Source organism: Rhinopithecus bieti, unplaced genomic scaffold, assembly GCF_001698545.2.
Source record: "Rhinopithecus bieti isolate Rb0 unplaced genomic scaffold, ASM169854v2 scaffold_64281, whole genome shotgun sequence".
Lineage (NCBI taxonomy): Eukaryota > Metazoa > Chordata > Mammalia > Primates > Cercopithecidae > Rhinopithecus > Rhinopithecus bieti.
This window is the reverse complement of record NW_016824829.1, coordinates 535,652-555,768: the sequence shown is the minus strand read 5'-3', so window position 1 is coordinate 555,768 and position 20,117 is coordinate 535,652. Positions and strand designations below refer to the sequence as shown.

The 20,117-nt window shown below is 36.6% G+C and overlaps 1 long non-coding RNA gene across 2 annotated transcripts in view; it reads left to right on the top strand.

Annotated features, from left to right (window-relative positions):
• LOC108522450 (uncharacterized) overlaps nucleotides 1-20,117 on the top strand; it is a 71,498-nt gene that overhangs the window by 39,249 nt on the left and 12,132 nt on the right. For both annotated transcript variants that reach the window (XR_001883475.1, XR_001883476.1), the window contains exon 3: nucleotides 2,192-2,277. This is a non-coding gene — a long non-coding RNA (uncharacterized LOC108522450). The remainder of the gene's footprint in view (nucleotides 1-2,191; nucleotides 2,278-20,117) is intronic.

The following is a 20,117-nucleotide window of genomic DNA, read 5'->3' as shown; positions in this document are numbered from 1 at the left end:
CTAAATGATTGAAACTGAGAGTGATAAAATAGCAGAAAGTTACATTCACTTTTTTGTTTCTCTGATATTAATCTGGAAAGCATTGTTCCCTGAGTATAATAGCATATTAATATACAGAGAAAGACGACAAGATTACTCTTCTTATTTGAAGCCATATTTTGCCTTTGTTAAGATTCATTACCAACTTCATCCAAAACACAGTAGAACTGTATTAGTCTGTTTTCCTGCTACTGATAAAGACATACTTGAGACTGGGCAATTTACAAAAGAAAGAAGTTCATTGGACTTACAGTTCCACATGGCTGGGGAGGCCTCACAATCATGGCAAAAGGCAAGGAGGAGCAAGTCACATCCTATGTGGATGGCAGCAGACAAAAAGAGAGCTCATGCAGGGAGGCTCCCATTTTTAAAACCATCAGTTATTGTGAGACCCATTCACTATCACAAGAACAGCACGGGAAAGACCCGCCTCCATGATTCAATCATCTCCCATCAGGTCCCTCCCACAACATGTGGGAATTATGGGAGCTACAAGATGAGATTTGGGTGGGGACACAGAGCCAAACCATATCAAGGACAGTCTGGATTCCAGGTGGAGATCCTAAATGTTGTTGACAGCCAACTCTTAGAGCAAAGGGCAGTAAAGAACCTTTCTACCCAGAGGAGGGGCTTAGATTGGAGCCTTCCTTAAGATGGACCAAAATTCAGAAAAGGTTAGTACATTTGTGATTCTGTTCAAATAAGAACAGAAAGGAAAAAAAAACAAAGAGTAAGCACAAGGAATAATAAACAGAGCAAGCACTTGATGCAGAACACTTCAGGGACAAAACACAAGAAGCATAAGTTCCAATGTGCCAGCCTATTCAGAAGCAAGCCTACAGCAAGCACTTAGGCACTCCAACACAAACCTTGGTATCTAGGATTCAGAAGTCAGAATCGGGCAGTGAGAAGACCTCACCCTTTTTAAAGTAGGCAGCCTCAAGGGATCAAGTGTGGCCTCAGAAACATTCATGAGAACTTGTACTTCACTGTAACAGGCAATCTCCAAACACCTCTGCTTGGCAACTATCCCCACAAATGGACCCAGCAGCTCCCAGCCGTCTGTATTTGTGTAGATTCCCATAAGGACACATTTCATTCCCTCTTCAGGGAATGTTAAGGGTATTGTCTTCCAGCAAACAGTTACCTGAGTCCTGAATCACCTCATCAAAGGAATCTTGGCCTTCTTTTCTCCTGCCAACATCTCTGTTAGCCTGTTGGTCAACATACAAAGAAAAAAAAATAATCCTATGTTCAGCCATGGTCATTTAGTACCATTGGAAAGGAGTGGCTATAATCTGCCTTTAGTATTGACAAAGATTCTTTGTTTGTCCAAACTTTAGTCAGCTCCTGAATGTTTTTGTAGGCCCATCTGTGCCCTTTCTTATAAAAACAAGTTTTAGCAAAGAACCCTGCTAAGTCAGTTTAGCAAGAACTCCCCACTGGTAGTATCTGATTGCCCTGGATACCTGATCAGGTTTCTTATCCTCAATTTTCCCCCACTCTCCATAATGTCTGATCACCCTGGCCTGCCCTCATCAAGCATCCTGTTAGATCAATTTAGCCAGAATCCCTCTTATCCATGATGTTTCCTCTTAATTTTCTATCCACTGACCCCCATCCTCTCCTGGGCCATAAATTCCCACTTACCCATGCTGTATTCAGAGTCAAGCTCAATCTCTCTCCCCACCGCAAGACTACATTGCAGTGGAGCCATTACCTATCATGATGGTCCTGAATAAATTCTTCCTTACTGTGCTTTCACAATTAACACTGATTTTTTTAACGTTAGCCAAACTAAAACACAGCCTTCTGAAGAGAGAGGGAAAGGAAGGGAAGGGTAACAGAGGGAACACCAGCATGTCAGAGGAGGAGAAAAGAAGAAGTCATTTATTTGACTCATTTTCCTGGCAGCATTAATTTATGATTCTTGTAGACTTTTGGCAGGAATGTAGGAGGAAGGATTTCAAGAATTCATAGAATCATTTTTTAAAAGAAGCATGGAAAGGGGGATATGCAATGTTATCTAGTCCAGTTCTATCATTTCATAGACTTGGAAAATGAAGAGAGGAAAGGAAGAAAGAGGATAATATTTACTGAGGTCCTTTTACTTACCAAGTGCTTTAAATTTGTCATTTATCCTTTAAAAAAGGGTATGATGTAATGATATCTCCAGCTTACAAAGACGGAAACCAAGGCTGAACAAGTTGAAGTAGTTTTCTAAGGGCACACGACTTGGTAAGTGAGAGCCAAAATTTAATTCAGATTTTTTGGATCTGGAGCCTCTTTACACTATGTTAGGTTGCCTCACAAAGAGGCATTTGGAGGTTAAAAATCTGTGCTAAGCAGCCTAGCCAGTGCAAGGGGGACAGCTAGGCCTCTGGACTTCCAGAGTTAGAGTCTCCCCACTGTAAATAACGCTGCAATTTATATTATCTATAACTGAAGACACATGACACTGTTGTTGACACAAAGAGTTAAACACTGTAAAGTAGTTCAAGAGGTTTATCCTGAGCCAAATATGAATGACCAAGGCTCATGACACAACCCCAGGAGGTCCTGAGAACATGTGCTCAAGGTGGTTGGGTTACAGCTTGACTTTACACCTTTTAGGGGGACAGAAGTTATGGACAGACATCAGTCAATATGTGTAAGGTGTACATTGGTTTGGTCCAGAAATGTGGGAAAACTTGAAGCTGGGGGTAGGGGGGTGGGAGGTGGTGAGGCTTCCAGGTCACAGGTGGATTCAAGGATTTTCTGATTGGCAATTGATTGAAAGAGTTAAATTATTATCTGAAGTCCTGGTATCAATAGAAAGAAGTATCTGGGTTAAAATACAGGTGGTTGTGGTGACCAAGTTTCTTATTAAGAAGATAAAGCCTCCAGGTAGCAGGCTTCAGGGAATGTAGATGCTAAATGTCTCTCATCAAACCTAAAAAGGTACCAGACTCTTAATCTCTCCTGGATCAGGAAAATACCTGGAAAGGGAAGGAGTTTCTCTACAGAATGTAGATTTTTCCCCACAAGACACAGCTTTGCAGGGCCATTTCAAAATATGTCAAAGAAATGTATTTTGGGGTAAAATACTTCAATTTCCTTTAGAGCCTGTTATCTGTCATGCGATGCTACATTAGAGTCAGGTTGGAATTGTGTATCTTATTGTAACAAAGAGTCAGTTTTGTTGGTCTTAAGATCTCTGTTTTAATTTTAATGCTGGTCAGTTGTGTCTGAATTCCAAAGGGAGGATGGTATAGTGAGGAATGTTTGACACCCCCCTACTTCCCATTATGGCCTTAACTAATGTTTCAGATTTACTTTGGAACGCCTGTGACCAAGAAGGGGATCCATTTAGTTGGCTGGGGGGCTTAAAATTGTATTCTTGGTTTACACTGTAAATTAAATGATCCCATTCATTCAGTGTAGTGAATTTCTATTGTTTTTGCCTTGCCAGCACTACTCTTTCCCATCTTTCCTCCAGCTCCTACTTCAGATCTGCCCAGAATTCACCACTTTACTGGGCCTGTCACTGACCCTACTTTCACAATTTCCCTTCTAATTTGTTCTCTACAGAAAGTACCTCTGCCTTCTCTTATTCCCTTAGAACCCAGCTCTCATCTAAGGAATGGATTTGTTCATTTAAAGAATATGCTAACTAATAAAGACCTAATGCTATATTGTGTTATGTTCATGCAGATATCATTTACATGTTAATAGCCACCTACATTGTAGTAACCCATTCGAGTGCAGGGAATGTCAGGCCTCAAGCTACTCAAGGAAGGAAACTTCAGAGCCATGGGCACTTTTTATTTTTTTACTTTTTATATTTTTTTGAGATGGAGTCTCGCTCTGTTGCCCAGGCTGGAGTGCACTGGCATGGTCTCGGCTCACTGTAACCTCCACCTCCCAGGTTCAAACAATTCGCATGCCTCAGCCTAATGAGTAGCTGAGATTACAGGCGTGTGCCACCTCACCTGCCTAATTTTTTGTATTTTTCATAGAGATGGAGTTTCACCATGTTGGTCAGGCTGGTCTCAAACTCCTGACCTTAAATGATCTGCTCACCTTGGCCTCCCAAAGTGCTGAGATTACAGGCATAAGCCACCATGCCTAGCCAGTGGGCACTTTTTAAATAACAATTTTAGAGTGAGGCCAGTCGCTTCTCTCCACAAACCCGTCTCCAAAAGTAAAATACATTATCAATCAGTACATATTTCTTGAGTACCTACAATGTTCTCAGCACTGTTATAGGTCTCAGGATAGATGAAAGGTGAAAATGAAAAATATCAGACACTGTTCCTCACCTTAGATTGCCTATATAATAACACTTATGAAGTTAGAAAAAGCTGGCATCAATAACCTACTAGTTCGCCACTCTGATATATTTCTGGAAACACCCTAAACAACATTTCTCGTAAAACCTAACTTCTTTTGTCAGTAAAACCTAACTGTCCCACATGCACAAAAACTTACATACCCATTTTGGTTAATAAACACCATTCTCCAGTAACCTAGACACAACACCGCTTCCCTTTACTCAACCAGTCAGTTGTCTAGTCCTGTTGATTCTAACTCAGCCCTGTCAATTAACCATCCCAATCTTTCTTTCCTCATTGCTACTATTATGTTCATGCCTCTATCATCCCTTTGCTTGATTATTGCAAGGGTCTCCTTGTCTATAGAATCTCCCCACTCTAGGCCATTCTAGCTATACATTGGTTTAATTTAACCTTAAGTAGATCTGTGTCCATGTCACTTGCCTGATAAAGAAAAGTCTATAATTCCCCATTTTCAGTAGAAATCTAAATTCCTGGCCAGGCACAGTGGCTTATGCCTGTGATCCCAGCACTTTGGGAGTCCAAGGCGGGTGGATCACCTGAGGTCAGGAGTTCAAGACCAGCCTGGCCAACACGGCGAAACTCTGTCTCTACTAAAAATACAAAAATTAGCTGGGTGTGGTGGTGGGTGCCTGTAATTCCAGCTATTCAGAGGCTGAGGCAGGAGAATCACTTGGACCCAGGAGGCAGAGGTCACAGTGAGCCAAGATCGTGCAGTGCATTCCAGCCTCGGCAACACAGAAAGACTGTCTCAAAAAAAAAAAAAAAAAAAAAGAAAAAAAAAAAAAAAAAAAAGATCTAAATTCCTTTAGCCTGACACTCCCTGACACTCAGATCTTTTCATGATTTGGCCCAATCTTACCTTTCCAGCCCTGGCTCTCATTAGGTTTCCTTTGTTAAACTTTGTTACATCACATTCATTGAACCAATAACTATTTCTTATAAGAATTCCTGTTTCCATGTTTATGTCTGCTCAACTTGGCAAGTCCTTCTTTCCTCCTCTTTCTCTGCCCACCCAAATTGTATCCATTCCTTAAGGGTCAAATACCACCTCCACCATGAAGCAGCCAGAAGTTGACTCTGTCTCTAAATGTTTGTAGGATTTTATCTGATCATCTAAAAATATATTGATCAATTTCTACCTTGTTTCATAGTTATTAGCAAACACAATTCATCCTTCCTGCTGGCCTATAAACTCGAAATGAAAGACTAGCATTGGTGGTAAACAGAAGTTAGATACTACTTTCCATCTGGAGAACACAGTAACAAAAATAAGTAATGAGTAGCCTTTAAATTGAGCCTTAAAAATGAGGAAAATTTGAATGTAAGAAAACTGAAAAGATCTGTTCAAGAGAAGGGAGGGTCTTGGGTCAGGCACGGTGGCTCACACCTATAATCCCAGCACTTTGGGATGCCAAAGCGGGCGGATCACTAGAGGCCAGGAGTTCATTCAAGACCAGCCTGGCCAACATGGTGAAATCCCATCTCTACTAAAAATACAAAAAAAAAAAAACAAAAAAAAAAATTAGCCAGGTGTGGTGGCACGCACCTATAATCCCAGCTACTCAGGAAGCTGAGGCAGGATAATCCCTTGTACCCAGGAGGTGGAGGTTGCAGTGAGTTGAAATGGCACCACTGCACTCCAGCCTGGGTGATAGAGCAAGACCCTGTCTCATAAAAAAAGGAAAAAAAAAAGTAAAATTTACGTTTAAATTAATTTTTTTTAAAAAAGAGAGAAGGGAGGATCCTGGCATAAGGCTAACTTTTAAATGGTATTTATAAGGAAAACAGAGTCATCCAGTTTGGGTTGAGCTCAGAGTGTCTGAAAATTTGCTTTTTTGCTTTCCAAATTATAAGTAAAGTATCATAGGAATAACTTTCTTTGAGTACAAATTTTTAACTCACAAAGCTCCTAATAAGCATATAATTTAGATGCACACCCCAGAGGAAGCACACTTTGGCTAATGATCTGCAGAATATGTTATACTTCTTGCACTTTTCCGGGTTAGCCAGGGGAAGGAAAGAAAGGGAATAAGAATGTTCAGCACCTCTTGGCAATGTTGCCCAATGACCTGGCAGCCAAAGCATTACTGCAGCCCACTAGAGGAAACACTGGGCACAGAATAATAAACTCACCTGTGAGAACATTCAAAAAGATCCAAATTGGCCTTAACCTATATCTTAAAATTATTCTATTATTAAGCTTATATAGCAGGATATGAATTCAATTCTTATCCTGACACATATTTTCTTGTAAGTCATCTTTGGTTGCGTTAAGAATACAAAGAAGCTTTCTGAAATATTTTTAAAGTATCTACCAAGCTTGACAAGTATGTATGCTTCTGTCTACTGCATACATCCCTGTTCCTTCTTTTATTTTGAAGAAAATGAATAGAGAATAATAATTTTCTAACCACTTAGAAAATTCTTTTGAGAAAATGAACTGATATCTTCATTCAAGTAGTAGTTATTGCTTATTTCTGTTCTGACAGGCACTTTTTTAGCACTGAAAATGCAGCAACGAGCAAAATAGACAAAACGTCTTGCCTTCATAGGGCTTACATTTTGGCAGAGGGAGACAAACAGTAAACAAAATCAATATGTAAGTTATGTAGTTATTAGAAGGTGGAAAGTACTATGGAGAAAAAATTGAGTGGAAAGGGGAGTGGGAATGCTGGGGACAGAGGAGGGTGGGGGTGTAGGGAGTAGCAACTGCATATAGGAAGATCAGGGAAGTCTTCACGGAGAAAGCGACATTAGAACAAAAAAGATTTGGAAGCATTAAGAAAGTTAGTCACAGGATTATCAGGGGAAAAGCCTTCCAGGCATAGGGAACAGCCACTGTAAAAGTCCTGAGGTGGGAACAGGTCCGGCATCATCAAGGAAGAGCCAGGAGGTCACTCTGATGGGTGCTGCCAATGGGAATTTGAGGCAATAGAAAGAGATACTCGTGGTATAATACAGGAAGTTACCCCAGATAGGAGAATATGTAGCTAAGATATATGGGGTGACTCTTTCTATAGAATAATAGCCAAAGAGAGAGGAGTCAGCTCATAAAGAAGGAAAGATGTTGCCTAAAACGAAACTTTAACATTCCTGCTGGAAAAGCCATGGTAATTTAAGAACCAGGCAACAACCTTGGGGGATGACAGCCCAGCAGTGGGGGAATGAAGGCTTTGACTCCTGCCACTGGAGAGGTCCTCCCACTCTCCCACACTGGTTTCTGCCTCCACCCTGTGGGCTGCATGCAAATAACACAAACCCAGACAAAAAGGAGTTTTGGAAGAGTGTTAGCATTAACATGTGATCTCATGCTTCATCTTTGGCATCGCTGGTTCTATTTTTTCTGATAGTTTAATCTTTCCCAAAAATTTTGCAGAGGGACAGAAAAACAATTTGGCCTGGATGTGTATCTGCTTCCTATAGTATATAATCCCAGAAATGCAGAGGTGAGAGGGATATTCCAGTAAAAAAAAAAAAATGGTTGTTATGGTCTAAATGTGTGTGTCTCCCCAAAATTCATATGCTGAAATCCTAACCCCCAAAGTGATGATATTAGGAGGTGGTGCCTTTGGGAGGTGATGAGGTCATGAGGGCAAAGCCTTACACAAGAGGCCCAAGGGAGCTCCCTCACTCCTTCCACCAGGTGAGGACACGGCAAGAAAGTGTTGTCTATGAGCCAGAAAGCAGGCTCTCACCAGACACTGAAGTTGCTGGCACTTTGATCTTGGACTCCAGAAGAGAGAGAAATAAATTTCTGTTGTTTATAACCTACTTGATTTATCATACACTGTTATGGTAGTTCAAATGGACTAAGACAGTGGTATCTAATTAATGTAGAAATCTGAGGGATTTTAGGGGAGTACTGTACCTGACTCAAGCAAAATCTACTAACAGATTTTTTTCATTCTAAATGAAATCTTAATCTAACAACTGTCCCTACAATCTATTGCCTTATTAAATGGTATTCTAGTATGTTATGCTAAACAAACAATAGATCATAAATTTAAATATCATATCTTAACCCCACTATAAACACTGAACTCAGATATTTCTAAGACAAAGAACAAAGATTGAATTATTGAATTCCATTACTAGGTATTAAAGATAAGCTCTCTAAAGACCATTAAAATGTATGTGCTTGAATCCTCCTTTATTTCAAAAGTTGGAAAACAAAGAATGAAAACTTGGCCTCACTAAAATATCTGTGCCAAATTGCAAATATGTATGAGGAAGTTGTCACTTAATAATAGCCAGGCAAACTATTTCAAAATACCTGAAACCAATATAACAATAATTATTATTCGCTTAAAAGCTCTGAGCTTAGCATGACTTCTATATTTGTGTGAGCTTTAGGTGATCATGTTTGATTCTATCTCATTTCACAGCAAAGCAATGTCATATATAATGATATTACTGACCTCGGAAAAACAACTAACTGTTTTAACAGGATATCTTAATCCTGTTAAATTAGTGGTTTGTCACTAATTTGCTCCAGCACTAATTTTATCAAGGTACAAACACCGTGCATAGCAATCCACCTGCACTTACTGGTATTAAAATCTAGGCCTTTTCTTCAACAACACTGCCACCTTCTGCTTAGTATAGATTTTCATTTTATTTCTATGCCTTCAAGAGGTGTGAGATTCACTTTGGATTAATATATACTTAAAAGTTAGAAGGGACCATAAGAATGTCTAATCAGATCTTCACATTCTATAGATGAGGAAACTGAGGCCTAAAGGGATTAAGTCACTTACCCAATGTCATATGTTCATTTTCTCCAGATTAAAACTCACAGTTATTAATTCTCCCTAGTTCTCTTCCCACTGGCATATTTATTATTAAACTGTATAGAGAAGTTACCTCAAGACATTGATTATAGTAATCTAGAAGCATGAAATCTTAGACTATTTTTATTTATACTTTTTGTTTATTTGCATTATATAAATTTTATATCATGAGCAAAAAATATATTTTTTCAATTTTAAAAGATTTGTGTTTGTTCAATGTATAGCTTAAATAGAAAAATTATTCTAGATCAGAAAAGCAGACAACTAAAATTTTTTCTTTTATTCTCCTCCATTTTCTTCTGAATTATGAAAATGCCTATCAAATCAGGCACAATACCAATGCTAATGGGTAGGTTTTAGAAAACTAAGGTGCAAGAATATAGTATGCTAACTTAGAAGTAACCAACAAGAATTGTGTTGTAAAGCTTTATATGTTTAGCAAACCTACAGGTATATTTTAAAGTAGGCGATTTTAAGCTTAATAAACTTGGATTTAGCAGCGTTAATATTAGAGTAATGTTGGCCTCATAAAATTAGTTTGGCCTCCTGTTTTCTGGAAGAGGTTTTTGTGAAGCCAGAAATATATCTTTTGTATATGTTTTATAGAATTCACTAGTAAAACTATGGTTTCTCCTGAGGTAAGGTTTCTATTTATGAATTCAAGTTATTTAGTAGAGATAGATATATTCTCATTTTTAATTTATATTTTAGTTCATTTTGTTAATTGATATTTTTCAAGGATTTGTCCATTTGATCCAAGTTGTCACATTTATTGGCACAAAGATGTTCATAAATATTTTCTGTTGTCTTCTCAAATTTTGTAGGATCTGTCGTGATATCCCCTCTTTCAATCATTGGTGATTTGTCTCTCTTTTTCTTGATTAGTCTGATAAGAGGTTTATCAATATGTTTTGGTCTTTCAAAGAATTAGTTTTTGGTCTTTTGAAAGACCAATTAGTTTTGGTCTTTCAAAGAATTAGTTCTTTCAAATAATTAGATTTTATCTAATGTTTGTCTAATTTTTATTTTGTTAATTTCTGCTCTTGATCATTTCTTTCCTCCGACTGACTTTGGGTTCTTTTTCTAGATTCTTATGATGAAAGCCAAGATCATTAGATTTAAATCACTTTTCTAACATAAGCATTTAAAGAGATGAATGGATTTCTACACCCTGCTTTAGCTGCATTTCACAAATTTTTATATATTGTATTTTCATTAATATTCTATTTTCTAATTTCTCTTGTCATTTCTTCTTTGACCCATCAGCTTTTTTTTACAGTGTGTTGTTAAATTTCCAAACATTTCAGAATTCTCTAGATTATTATGTTATTGATTACTTATTTAATCCAGTTGTGGTCATAGAACAAATTCTGCATAATTTCAAACCTTTAAAAGTAGTTGAAAATTGTTTTATAGTTCAGCGTATGGTCTATCTTAGAGAATATTCCATGTAGAATTGAAAAGAATTCATATTCTCCCATTGTTTAAATGAGTATTCTATTAATAACACATAGATCAAGTTGTTTTAGTTTTTTATGTCTACCAACTGAATATTCAAAGTATACATTTACTTTGTAGTTTAAAGTTTATTTCAGTAATTTTTAGATCATTGGACTCACCCTGGAGTGATATCAAACCAGAGTTTAATATCATTGCCTAAGCAATTAATCAGTTTGAAAGCTAGAGACCACATTATTTCCTAAGGTCTCTTATTCTAAAATTTTGTAATGAAGCACAAATTTGAAATGTAAATTAGAACTCTTCATTGAAGGGTCATTGGAATTTTGTTCTAAAATATAAGATTAATGAAATAAAAGGTAAAATTAAGAATTATTCATACCTTTACAAAGTAGAATAAAATTTAACTTGTATAATAGTCAATGCATTTAGTCTTATGGGTTTAATTGTCATTAACCCACATTATATGAAAAAAAATTAAAGGTTCTTTGTCCTGAAGCTGGTGGGTTATTATGATGCTTTGTTTCCATTTTCTTAAAGCTAGTTGGTCTGTAACTTCTTGATTTATGCTGTGGTTCTTGCATACTATACTTCATAAAATATAGATTATAAGTAAAGGTTAGAAATTAGAGATTTCCTTTATTTCTATTAATTATTCAACTTAACCTTTGGGGGCTGCATGCAAATGTACATATGTATGTAATACTTGAGAAAGACTTCAAGATTTTCCTTGGGAATATATGCAGAGCTCTGAGATAGTACAGATACTGATCTGGGTATCCAACTGGAAGAATACCTTATCTTCATTTGTCAGTCATAGGATAACATGCTATACTCCACCACCCAACCCATTCTACTAATCAGCAATTATGGGAAGAGAGCCTAGAAATATCTGCAAATATTCATGCTCCTTTTCTTGTATTCAAAGCCAAGACCTCTGGGAGTTCTTTAACAGTTCAGAAGCCTAAGTGGCTTTTCTATCTCTTCCTCTCTCACCAGTCCACAATGACTGCACCTGCTGGAATACAGAAACTGTCATAAAATATCTGAGGAAATCGTCATTATTTGAGAAATATTTAGAAGTGAAAGAATATCAGAGAAGGGCCATAGTAAAGCAACAACATGTTGTTAAAAGACATGAGCTTTATATAAGGTAAGGTAAAGGACTCTAGAGACTCAGTAGGGGTAGGGTGAGAGGAGGACTAAGAATAAAAAACTATATATTAGGTACAATATATATTACTCGGGTGATAAGTGCATGAAAATCTCAGAATTCACCACTATGTAATTCATCCATGTAACAAAAAACCACTTGTACCCCAAAAGCTACTGAAATAAAATTTTTGTAAAAAGAAACAACAGGGTACAAACTTTCAACATGAAGAAAGAATCATGCCTGGTTTTTCATTTAGGAATTGTGTGACATTGGGCAGCTTTAGGCCAACTTCCTTATCTATAAAATGAGCATTATAAATGTTTTATAGACACATATAATACGTTGCATAGTACACAGAGGGTGATTACTAGTAATTTCCCTCTAACCACCCTCCAGCACACCTGTCCAATTCCCCTACTGGATATAACTTGTTGATGTTTTAAGCACACAGTTTCATCTTATGAATTACAGTTGTGAAAGTAAATATCAGGAAGAAGAATAGGCGTATTTCCCAAACAAATTTAAGCAATGCATTGTGACCATTCGATAGACCATAAAGGCACTCGTTTTGTTTTGTTTTTTGTTTTGTTTTGGTTTTTTTTTAGAATTATCTGAATTCTACAATACATGGTCCTAAACCCTTTATTCTCCATTCCTTTTTCAGCAGCCAATCAGATTGTTTACTGTATAAGTTATACTTACTGTGTTATCACAGGTGACAGTAGTCAGTAAATATTAACCAAGGTTAAACAAGTGTGCTTTACAGTAGTAAGAATTGAAAAGTTCTTAGAACTTTAATCACATTATAATTAAATAATATGTATACTAATGAGTCATTACTGAATTGAGGGATAAGAATTTTCAGATATTCTTCTTTTGACATTACCTCTACTTGTATAATTTTGTTTCTAAGGGAAAGTTCATCACTGCTTAACATATCGAACCTTTGGTTGAGAAGCTTTTAACTCCTAACATATAATGAGGACAGATTTTGTTAATCATGGTGGCTACCATGCCAGCAGCCCCTGCAAATGGAAACTGCCCCATTCCCACAGCTTCTGCATAGTTTGAAAGTTCAGGCAACATCTGCTGATTGGACTAAGATGATTATTTGACCCATAAGAAGTCAATCCACAGTCTAGTCAGTAATCTATAATATTCTTTGACTTGAAAAATATCAACCTCTATCTTAGGAAATTTAAACTTGTTAAAAATTTATGTTATATCTATTAGAGAAAGCCAGTGAAGGTTCATGAAAAAATATAGGGTGAAGGAAACTGTAGGAGCTGAATTTATGAGTAAACCAAAATTACGAGTAAGCAGAAGGCATAAGGTAGAGAAAAGATATATAAAGAATGGAGGGTGATGAATAAAGTCAGTAGAGTGAGGAGAATGGAAGAGACACATGAAAGGTAACTGAATCACAATAATGGCAGAGCCCTTGACTCAAAATCAATAGACTCCTGCTGTCCAAATCCCTAGATCTGTCCTGAATTCTGAGCTGACATCTAGTTTCAGTTTCTTCTTGATTCTCATATCTTGTATCCTCCCCTCACCCCAAGTTGCTTGAAACAAATTGATTTTCAAATCTTTCCAATCAAATCAGTATAGTGAGAATAAAGAGATTAAACTGTCTACTGCCTCTATGGCATTCTTATTGCTTGAATAAGCATCTGATGGTAATTTTTTTGTTATTGATCCTTCCCTCATAAAAGATTAGTACAGAAATAACAATAAAGTTTATTTAATTATCAGTTTTTCAGATTTCATTTTAAGTAGCATTTAGGCACTCTGTGATGCAACTCTTGGGTGAAGGCAAATTGAATCCAGAAATATAAAAATACAGAATCTAGATTAAGAATAATCAAGGCTAAACTCTCTGTGTACAACAAAGCCAGCTCCACAAAAGAAAGAATATTAGGTACTATCATTATAACCATATTAAAAGATTCACATGCCACTGGTCTTAGATCCACAGGAAAAAAATAAGTCAAATTTTCATTGTTTCATACGTAGTTGTATGTTAAGTACACAATCCGTAACTCCAATACACAAAATAGAAGTGGAGAAATCTGATGAAATCACGTATAGGCAAAATATTCAGATTACCAAATTTAAGAGATGAATAAGATAAACTGAATGAAATGCTAGGAGAGGTTGGGCATGGTGGCTCATGCCGGTAGTCCTAGCACTTTGGGAGGCCCAGACAGGTGAATTGCCTGAGCTCAGGAGTTTGAGACCAGCCTGGGCAACATGGCAAAACCCCATCCCTAAATAAATAAATAAATAAATAAATAAATAAATAAATAAATAAATAATGCTGGGAGAGGAAGGGCGGGGGAGAGAGAGAGAGATCAGTGGAGAGAGGATATTCTAGTGGTTAAAATTATGCTCCAAAATCTATATACAAATACACCTTAGACTTCACAAGGAAAATTGGGCCAGGCTGGAGAAGCATTAGTCAGGCCTGGAAAAAAAAAGAAAAACAGGCTGAAGAATGAGAGGATGATGGAGTGTAGTGGCTCATGCTTGTAATCCCAGCACTTTGGCAGACCTAGGTGGGAGGATCGCTTGATCCGAGGAGTTCAAGACCAGCCTGGGCAACATGGGGAGATCCCCATCTGTACTACAAAAAAAAATTAACTGGGCATGGTGGAGTGCAACTGTGGCCCCAGCTACTCAAGAGGCTAAGGCAGGAGGATCACTTGAGCCCAGGAGTTCAAGGCTGCAGTGAGTCATGATCGCACCACATGTCTGGGTGACAGTGAGACCCTGTCTCAAAAACAAAATTTAATAAAGAATGGGAACGACAAATGCTCCATTCATCTTTCACCCTCTCAGATTTCTTTATCAATAAGGCAGTTAAAATTTGTATTCTTGGCTGGGCACGGTGGCTCCCACCGGTAATCCCAGCACTTTGGGAGGCCGAGGTGGGTGAATAATGATGTCAGGAGTTCAAGACCAACCTGGCCAAGATGGTGAAACCCCGTCCTACTAAAAATACAAAAATTAGCCGGGCGTGGTGGTGGGCGCCTGTAATCCCAGCTACTCGGGAAGCTGAGGCAGAGAATTGCTTGAATCCAGGAGGCAGAGGTTGCAGTGAGCCAAGATCACACCACTGCACTCCAGCCTGGGTGACAGAGCAAGACTCTGTTTCAAAAAATCAAACAAACAAACAAACAAACAAAAACCTTGTATTCTTTAGTTCAATGTTGTAATGAATTTAGCTATGAAAAGAAATTAAGAGGGCATTTACGGTCTATACTGAAAATAAAAATATGTTGCTCATGGAACCCCAATTACATTTTTGTTAAATTATGTTAATGCACTTATGTGTTTGTTTTTGGGATGCCTGAGAACCTTGACCCACACTATACGCTGTTCTAATTTTCATTATAACTGGAGGTTTCCATGTGGCTTTGTTTTTTTCAAACTATCCTATTTCCCCAAGATATGTGATGTTTTGTGCTCTGTGTAAATAATAATTAAAATCAGGTCAAGATTATATGTAGCAAGTTGTGCCTGATTCACTCAAGGGATATGCCCCTGAAAATATTACCCATCCCACCTCCATAGCCATCATTACCACCAGATATCAGAATGCAGTACTCTTATAAGACCTTACTGATGGAAGTTAGGCCTAGTGATATAGCACTGACATTGGAGCGGAATAGGATGTAAATGAATATAACCACCACTCTATGACTATTATGGGGAAATACATTTCATATCCTAGTGAATGAGCTAACAATTTAACCTTTGGGGGCTGCATGTATATGTACATATGTGTGTAATACTTGAGAAAGACTTCAAGATTTTCCCTGGGAATATATGCAGAGCTCTTTAAAAATCCAAGAGAAAAAAATAACTATTTTAGTGTTGCTTCACTCAAGAAAAACATTGCATTAACATATTTGTTTTGAGAAGTCAAAACTTTCACCAAGGGTAGAGAGGCATTGTTTTACACATTGCCTGAAGGTGAGTTCAAAAGAAAAGTGCCAAATGTTCGTGTCATATTAAATGTTAAAATTTTGTAATCTGTTATAAAATTTAAATGACAGGGTAAATAAATTTTTTAATGGCAATAGAGAGAAAACCCGAATTCACTTTTTTGGGAGCCTATTAAATTAAAGTGATTTTTAGCACACTCGGCATTCTCCTTGCTTCAAAGAGAAAAAATAATTCAGAGACCAGCCCTTTTTTATTCCTCTGAGAGGCATAAAGAACAATGACTGAAATGACTTTGAGAGGAGAAAAAGAACTGACAGCCAGCAGGGAGAGTGGATACTGCTGTGATTAAAGGACTTAGAAGGAAAAAATATATTCAGGGTAAAGGAAGTAAAAGTGTAGTGGAAATGGAGAAAGAAGCACAGAATGGATGGGTCAGGGAAAATCATAAATACTATAAAAGTTTTGTATTCAAAACATAAAATATAGGACACAATATTGACCAGAAAAAAACTCTGAGAAAAAAAAAACACATTACTTCTAATGCCTGTAAAATATGTTCATACTATGAAATTCCTTTTTTAGTATACTTGTTATTTCCAAAGCTAGCATCATGACTAAATAGATTGTCACATTTACTATATTTATCACTTATCCTTAGTTACTAAAAACTCCAAATTAAATTTCAATAAGGAAAAATAAAGAAATAAGAAACAAAGTCTCTACCTCTTAAGAAACATACTTGCTTCCTTATTCCATTGCATTGCAAGAATTCCTGCGTGAAGTAATAATCAAACTGTAAATTTCCTTTTTAAACTTATTTAATATTACAATCAATGCTCAACTAAAATTTTAGAAGTTAAGTAGCTGCCCTATCCAAAATATACTTCTCTTTTTTATGAAGTATCATACTAAAAACAGCAAATATCAAGCACAAGTTTTATAAAATATAATCCTAAAGAGTCCCATCTGTGTACTAATATGAATCCCAAAACTCTGTCCAATAATGCAGTTAATCTTTTACTAATTGTAAAGTAAATATATTCTCATAGAATGACTTCTTTCTTTCCTCAGAACCTTGCAAGGCAAGTACGTGTTCACAGCATTAAATGCCATCATATGTACAATCCAGAGAAGCATCATTCACTTTGGGGCACATATACATGGTGCCCCCTGGAATTGTGCAGAATACAGGCTATGTGACAGTACATGAAAGCCGTAGCAGTATTTATATCTGCCATAGTCAATTTTCCTGCTGTCCTATATCATTAACCTCAATTTCAAAAAGTAACAGCAACAAAATTTGTTGTTACTTATTATCAGAACTGAATCTATCTTTATCATTCATTTCCCAGTTAGGTGTTGTGAAAAGAACACCAGCTTTCCTTCAGACACATTTAGTTTAAATCTCAAATCTGCCACTCACTCTCCATGATCTTTTGTACAAATTATCCATCCTCTTGGCTTCAACTTCCTCATGCCTAATAGGATGAGCTATGTCTCATATAATTGTCATAGGCATTAAATGTTAATAATGAAGGTAAACTTCCTTACCCTGAATAAGTACTCAGCAAATATTCGTTGTTGTTATTATCATAGAACCAACACACTCAATCTTACAAATTTGAATTATTAAAAATTCCAAAGGTTAAGGGGCTCCAGATTTACATAGGAACTCAAAACTTAAAATTGTGCCCCTGATTAGATAATTGTCATAAACAATATGCATGGCATTCTGTATTTTAATATGTGTATAAATAAGAGTTGTGTCATATGGAGATTTGAATATTTTCATATACACATCCACATATAATTCTCCATACCATACATGTATTTAAATAAAGGAATATTAATATATATGGTAGCAGTTAAGAAAAGGTTATTTCAGTCATGAAAAATACAACCCTAGGCTCAGATGTCTTTACAAGGGAAAAGTACTACCAAACATTCAGAGGACAGATAATTCTAATTTCATACATATTGATTTAATATAAAGGAGAGTGATACTGATGCCCAACTCATTTTGTGTCAAGAAATAACCTTGACACAAAAATCAAGATATTTTAAAATGTAAAATTATAGATTAATGCTATGTATGATCATGAACACAAAATCCTAAACAAAATACTATCAATCCAAATCCAGCAGTATATTTTGTAAATAAAATATTGTATTTATAAGAATAATACAAAGATGATTTAATGTGATAAAAATCTGTTTATGTAATTGATCATACTAATAGATTATAAGAAAAAAATTACATAATCACCTCAAGAGGTAGAGTGAAGAAAAGGCATTTGATAACATTTAACCTACTCATGACTTTTTTACACTAGAAAAATAGTACTAGAAAAAAAAACTTCATGAATTTAAAAAGAATATATAATAAAACTCAGAATGAGTATTATACTTAATGGAATATTATACTAATGAAAAGTTGGGACGTTTTGAAGCATTCCCTTTAAAATCAAACCAAGGATATTCTATTATTGGTTCTATTCAACATTGTCCTGGAATTCCTAATCAATCAGTAAAATAAAATTTAAAAAAGAGTTAAGGATTGGAAAGGAGTGAGCATAAGTATCACTGTTTTGTATATAACATGATTTTCAACGTAGAACACTTAAAGAAAGTCTGCAGATAAATTACAAGAGAGTTTAGCTGAATTGTGTCTACCGCCATACCATCCTGAATGCACCCAATCCCATCTGATCTCAGAAGCTAAGCAGAGCTGGGCCTGGTTAGTACTTGGATAGGAGAGAGTTTAACTGAATTGCAAGGTGAGAAAAAAGCAATACATTGAATCTTTTTTTTTTTTTTTTTTTTTTTTTTTTTTTTTTTTTTTTTTTGAGACGGAGTCTCGCTCTGTCGCCCAGGCTGGACTCGGCTCACTGCAAGCTCCGCCTCCCGGATTCACGCCATTCTCCTGCCTCAGCCTCCTGAGCAGCTAGGACTACAGGTGCCCGCCACCTGCCCGGCTAATTTTTTGTATTTTTAGTAGAGACGGGGTTTCACCATGTAGGCCAGGATGGTTTCGATCTCCTGACGTTGTGATCCGCCAGTCTCAGCCTCCCAAAGTGCTGGGATTACAGGCAAGAGCCACTGCGCCTGGCCACATTAAATCTTTAAGGCCTCCATATACGTGTAACAATTAGAAAATGTATTTTTTAAAATACTCCATTTTAAAAGATTCCATAAAAAAAACTATAAAATACATACAAATAAAATTTAAAATGTTGGGTAGTACCTATATGGAAAAAATTTACCAAACGTCATCTAAAGATAGAAAAAAATAACCAAATAAAAGAAGAAATATATGATGTTCATGGGTGGAAAGAGTCGAACCATAAAGTTTTTCATTTTGCTCAAATGTATATATAAATCAATGTAATTCCAATTTAAAACTCCATAGATTTCTATGGAACTTGAAGAGCTGATGCTAAAAGTTATTTAGAAAAGTAAAGGAACAATAAAAGCTGAGATAGTTTTGGAAACAGCGAACAAGCTGGGGTAACTTGACAAAGCAGTGAGGAATCAATACTTACTACAAAACTCTAGTAATGAAGACAATGGAGTCTTGACTAATTACACAAATGAGATGAATAAAATGCTCAAAAAAGAAAAAAGCTGTTAATAAATGGTTGTGGTACAGATAATTGAGCAAATATATTAATATTTATGTTAAAACATATTTATTTAATAAATTGGGCTGCCATACACAAAAGTTGTTTGTGATTTAAAAGAACAGAAAATGAAAAACAAAAATTTAAAACATGTATAAGAAAGGGAGACTATGTTTACAGGGTGAAAAAATATTTCTGAAACAAGGCATTAAGAGACAAACAATAAAGAAAATACTTATACTACTGACTACACTTTTAAAATAAAACTTTAGTAGCACAAAAGACACATAAAAAAGAAAAAAAGTATGCTATATACCAGGAGAAGGTATAACAAATATAACCATCAATGGATGGGATCCAGAATTTAGCAAGAACTCTGAAAAATAAGAAAACAAAAGGTCAATATAAAATAGGCCAAAGATATAAAGAGGAGGGTCAAAGAGAAAGAACCATGAATCGCTAAATGAACAAATATAAAGATGTTATCCTAGGCCGGGCGCGGTGGCTCAAGTCTGTAATCCCAGCACTTTGGGAGGCCGAGACGGGCGGATCACGAGGTCAGGAGATCGAGACCATCCTGGCTAACATGGTGAAACCCCGTCTCTACTAAAAATACAAAAAACTAGCCGGGCGAGGTGGCGGGTGCCTGTAGTCCCAGCTACTCGGGAGGCTGAGGCAGGAGAATGGTGTGAACCCGGGAGGCAGAGCTTTCAGTAAGCCCAGCTTGCACCACTGCGCTCCAGTTTGGGCGACACAGCGAGACTCC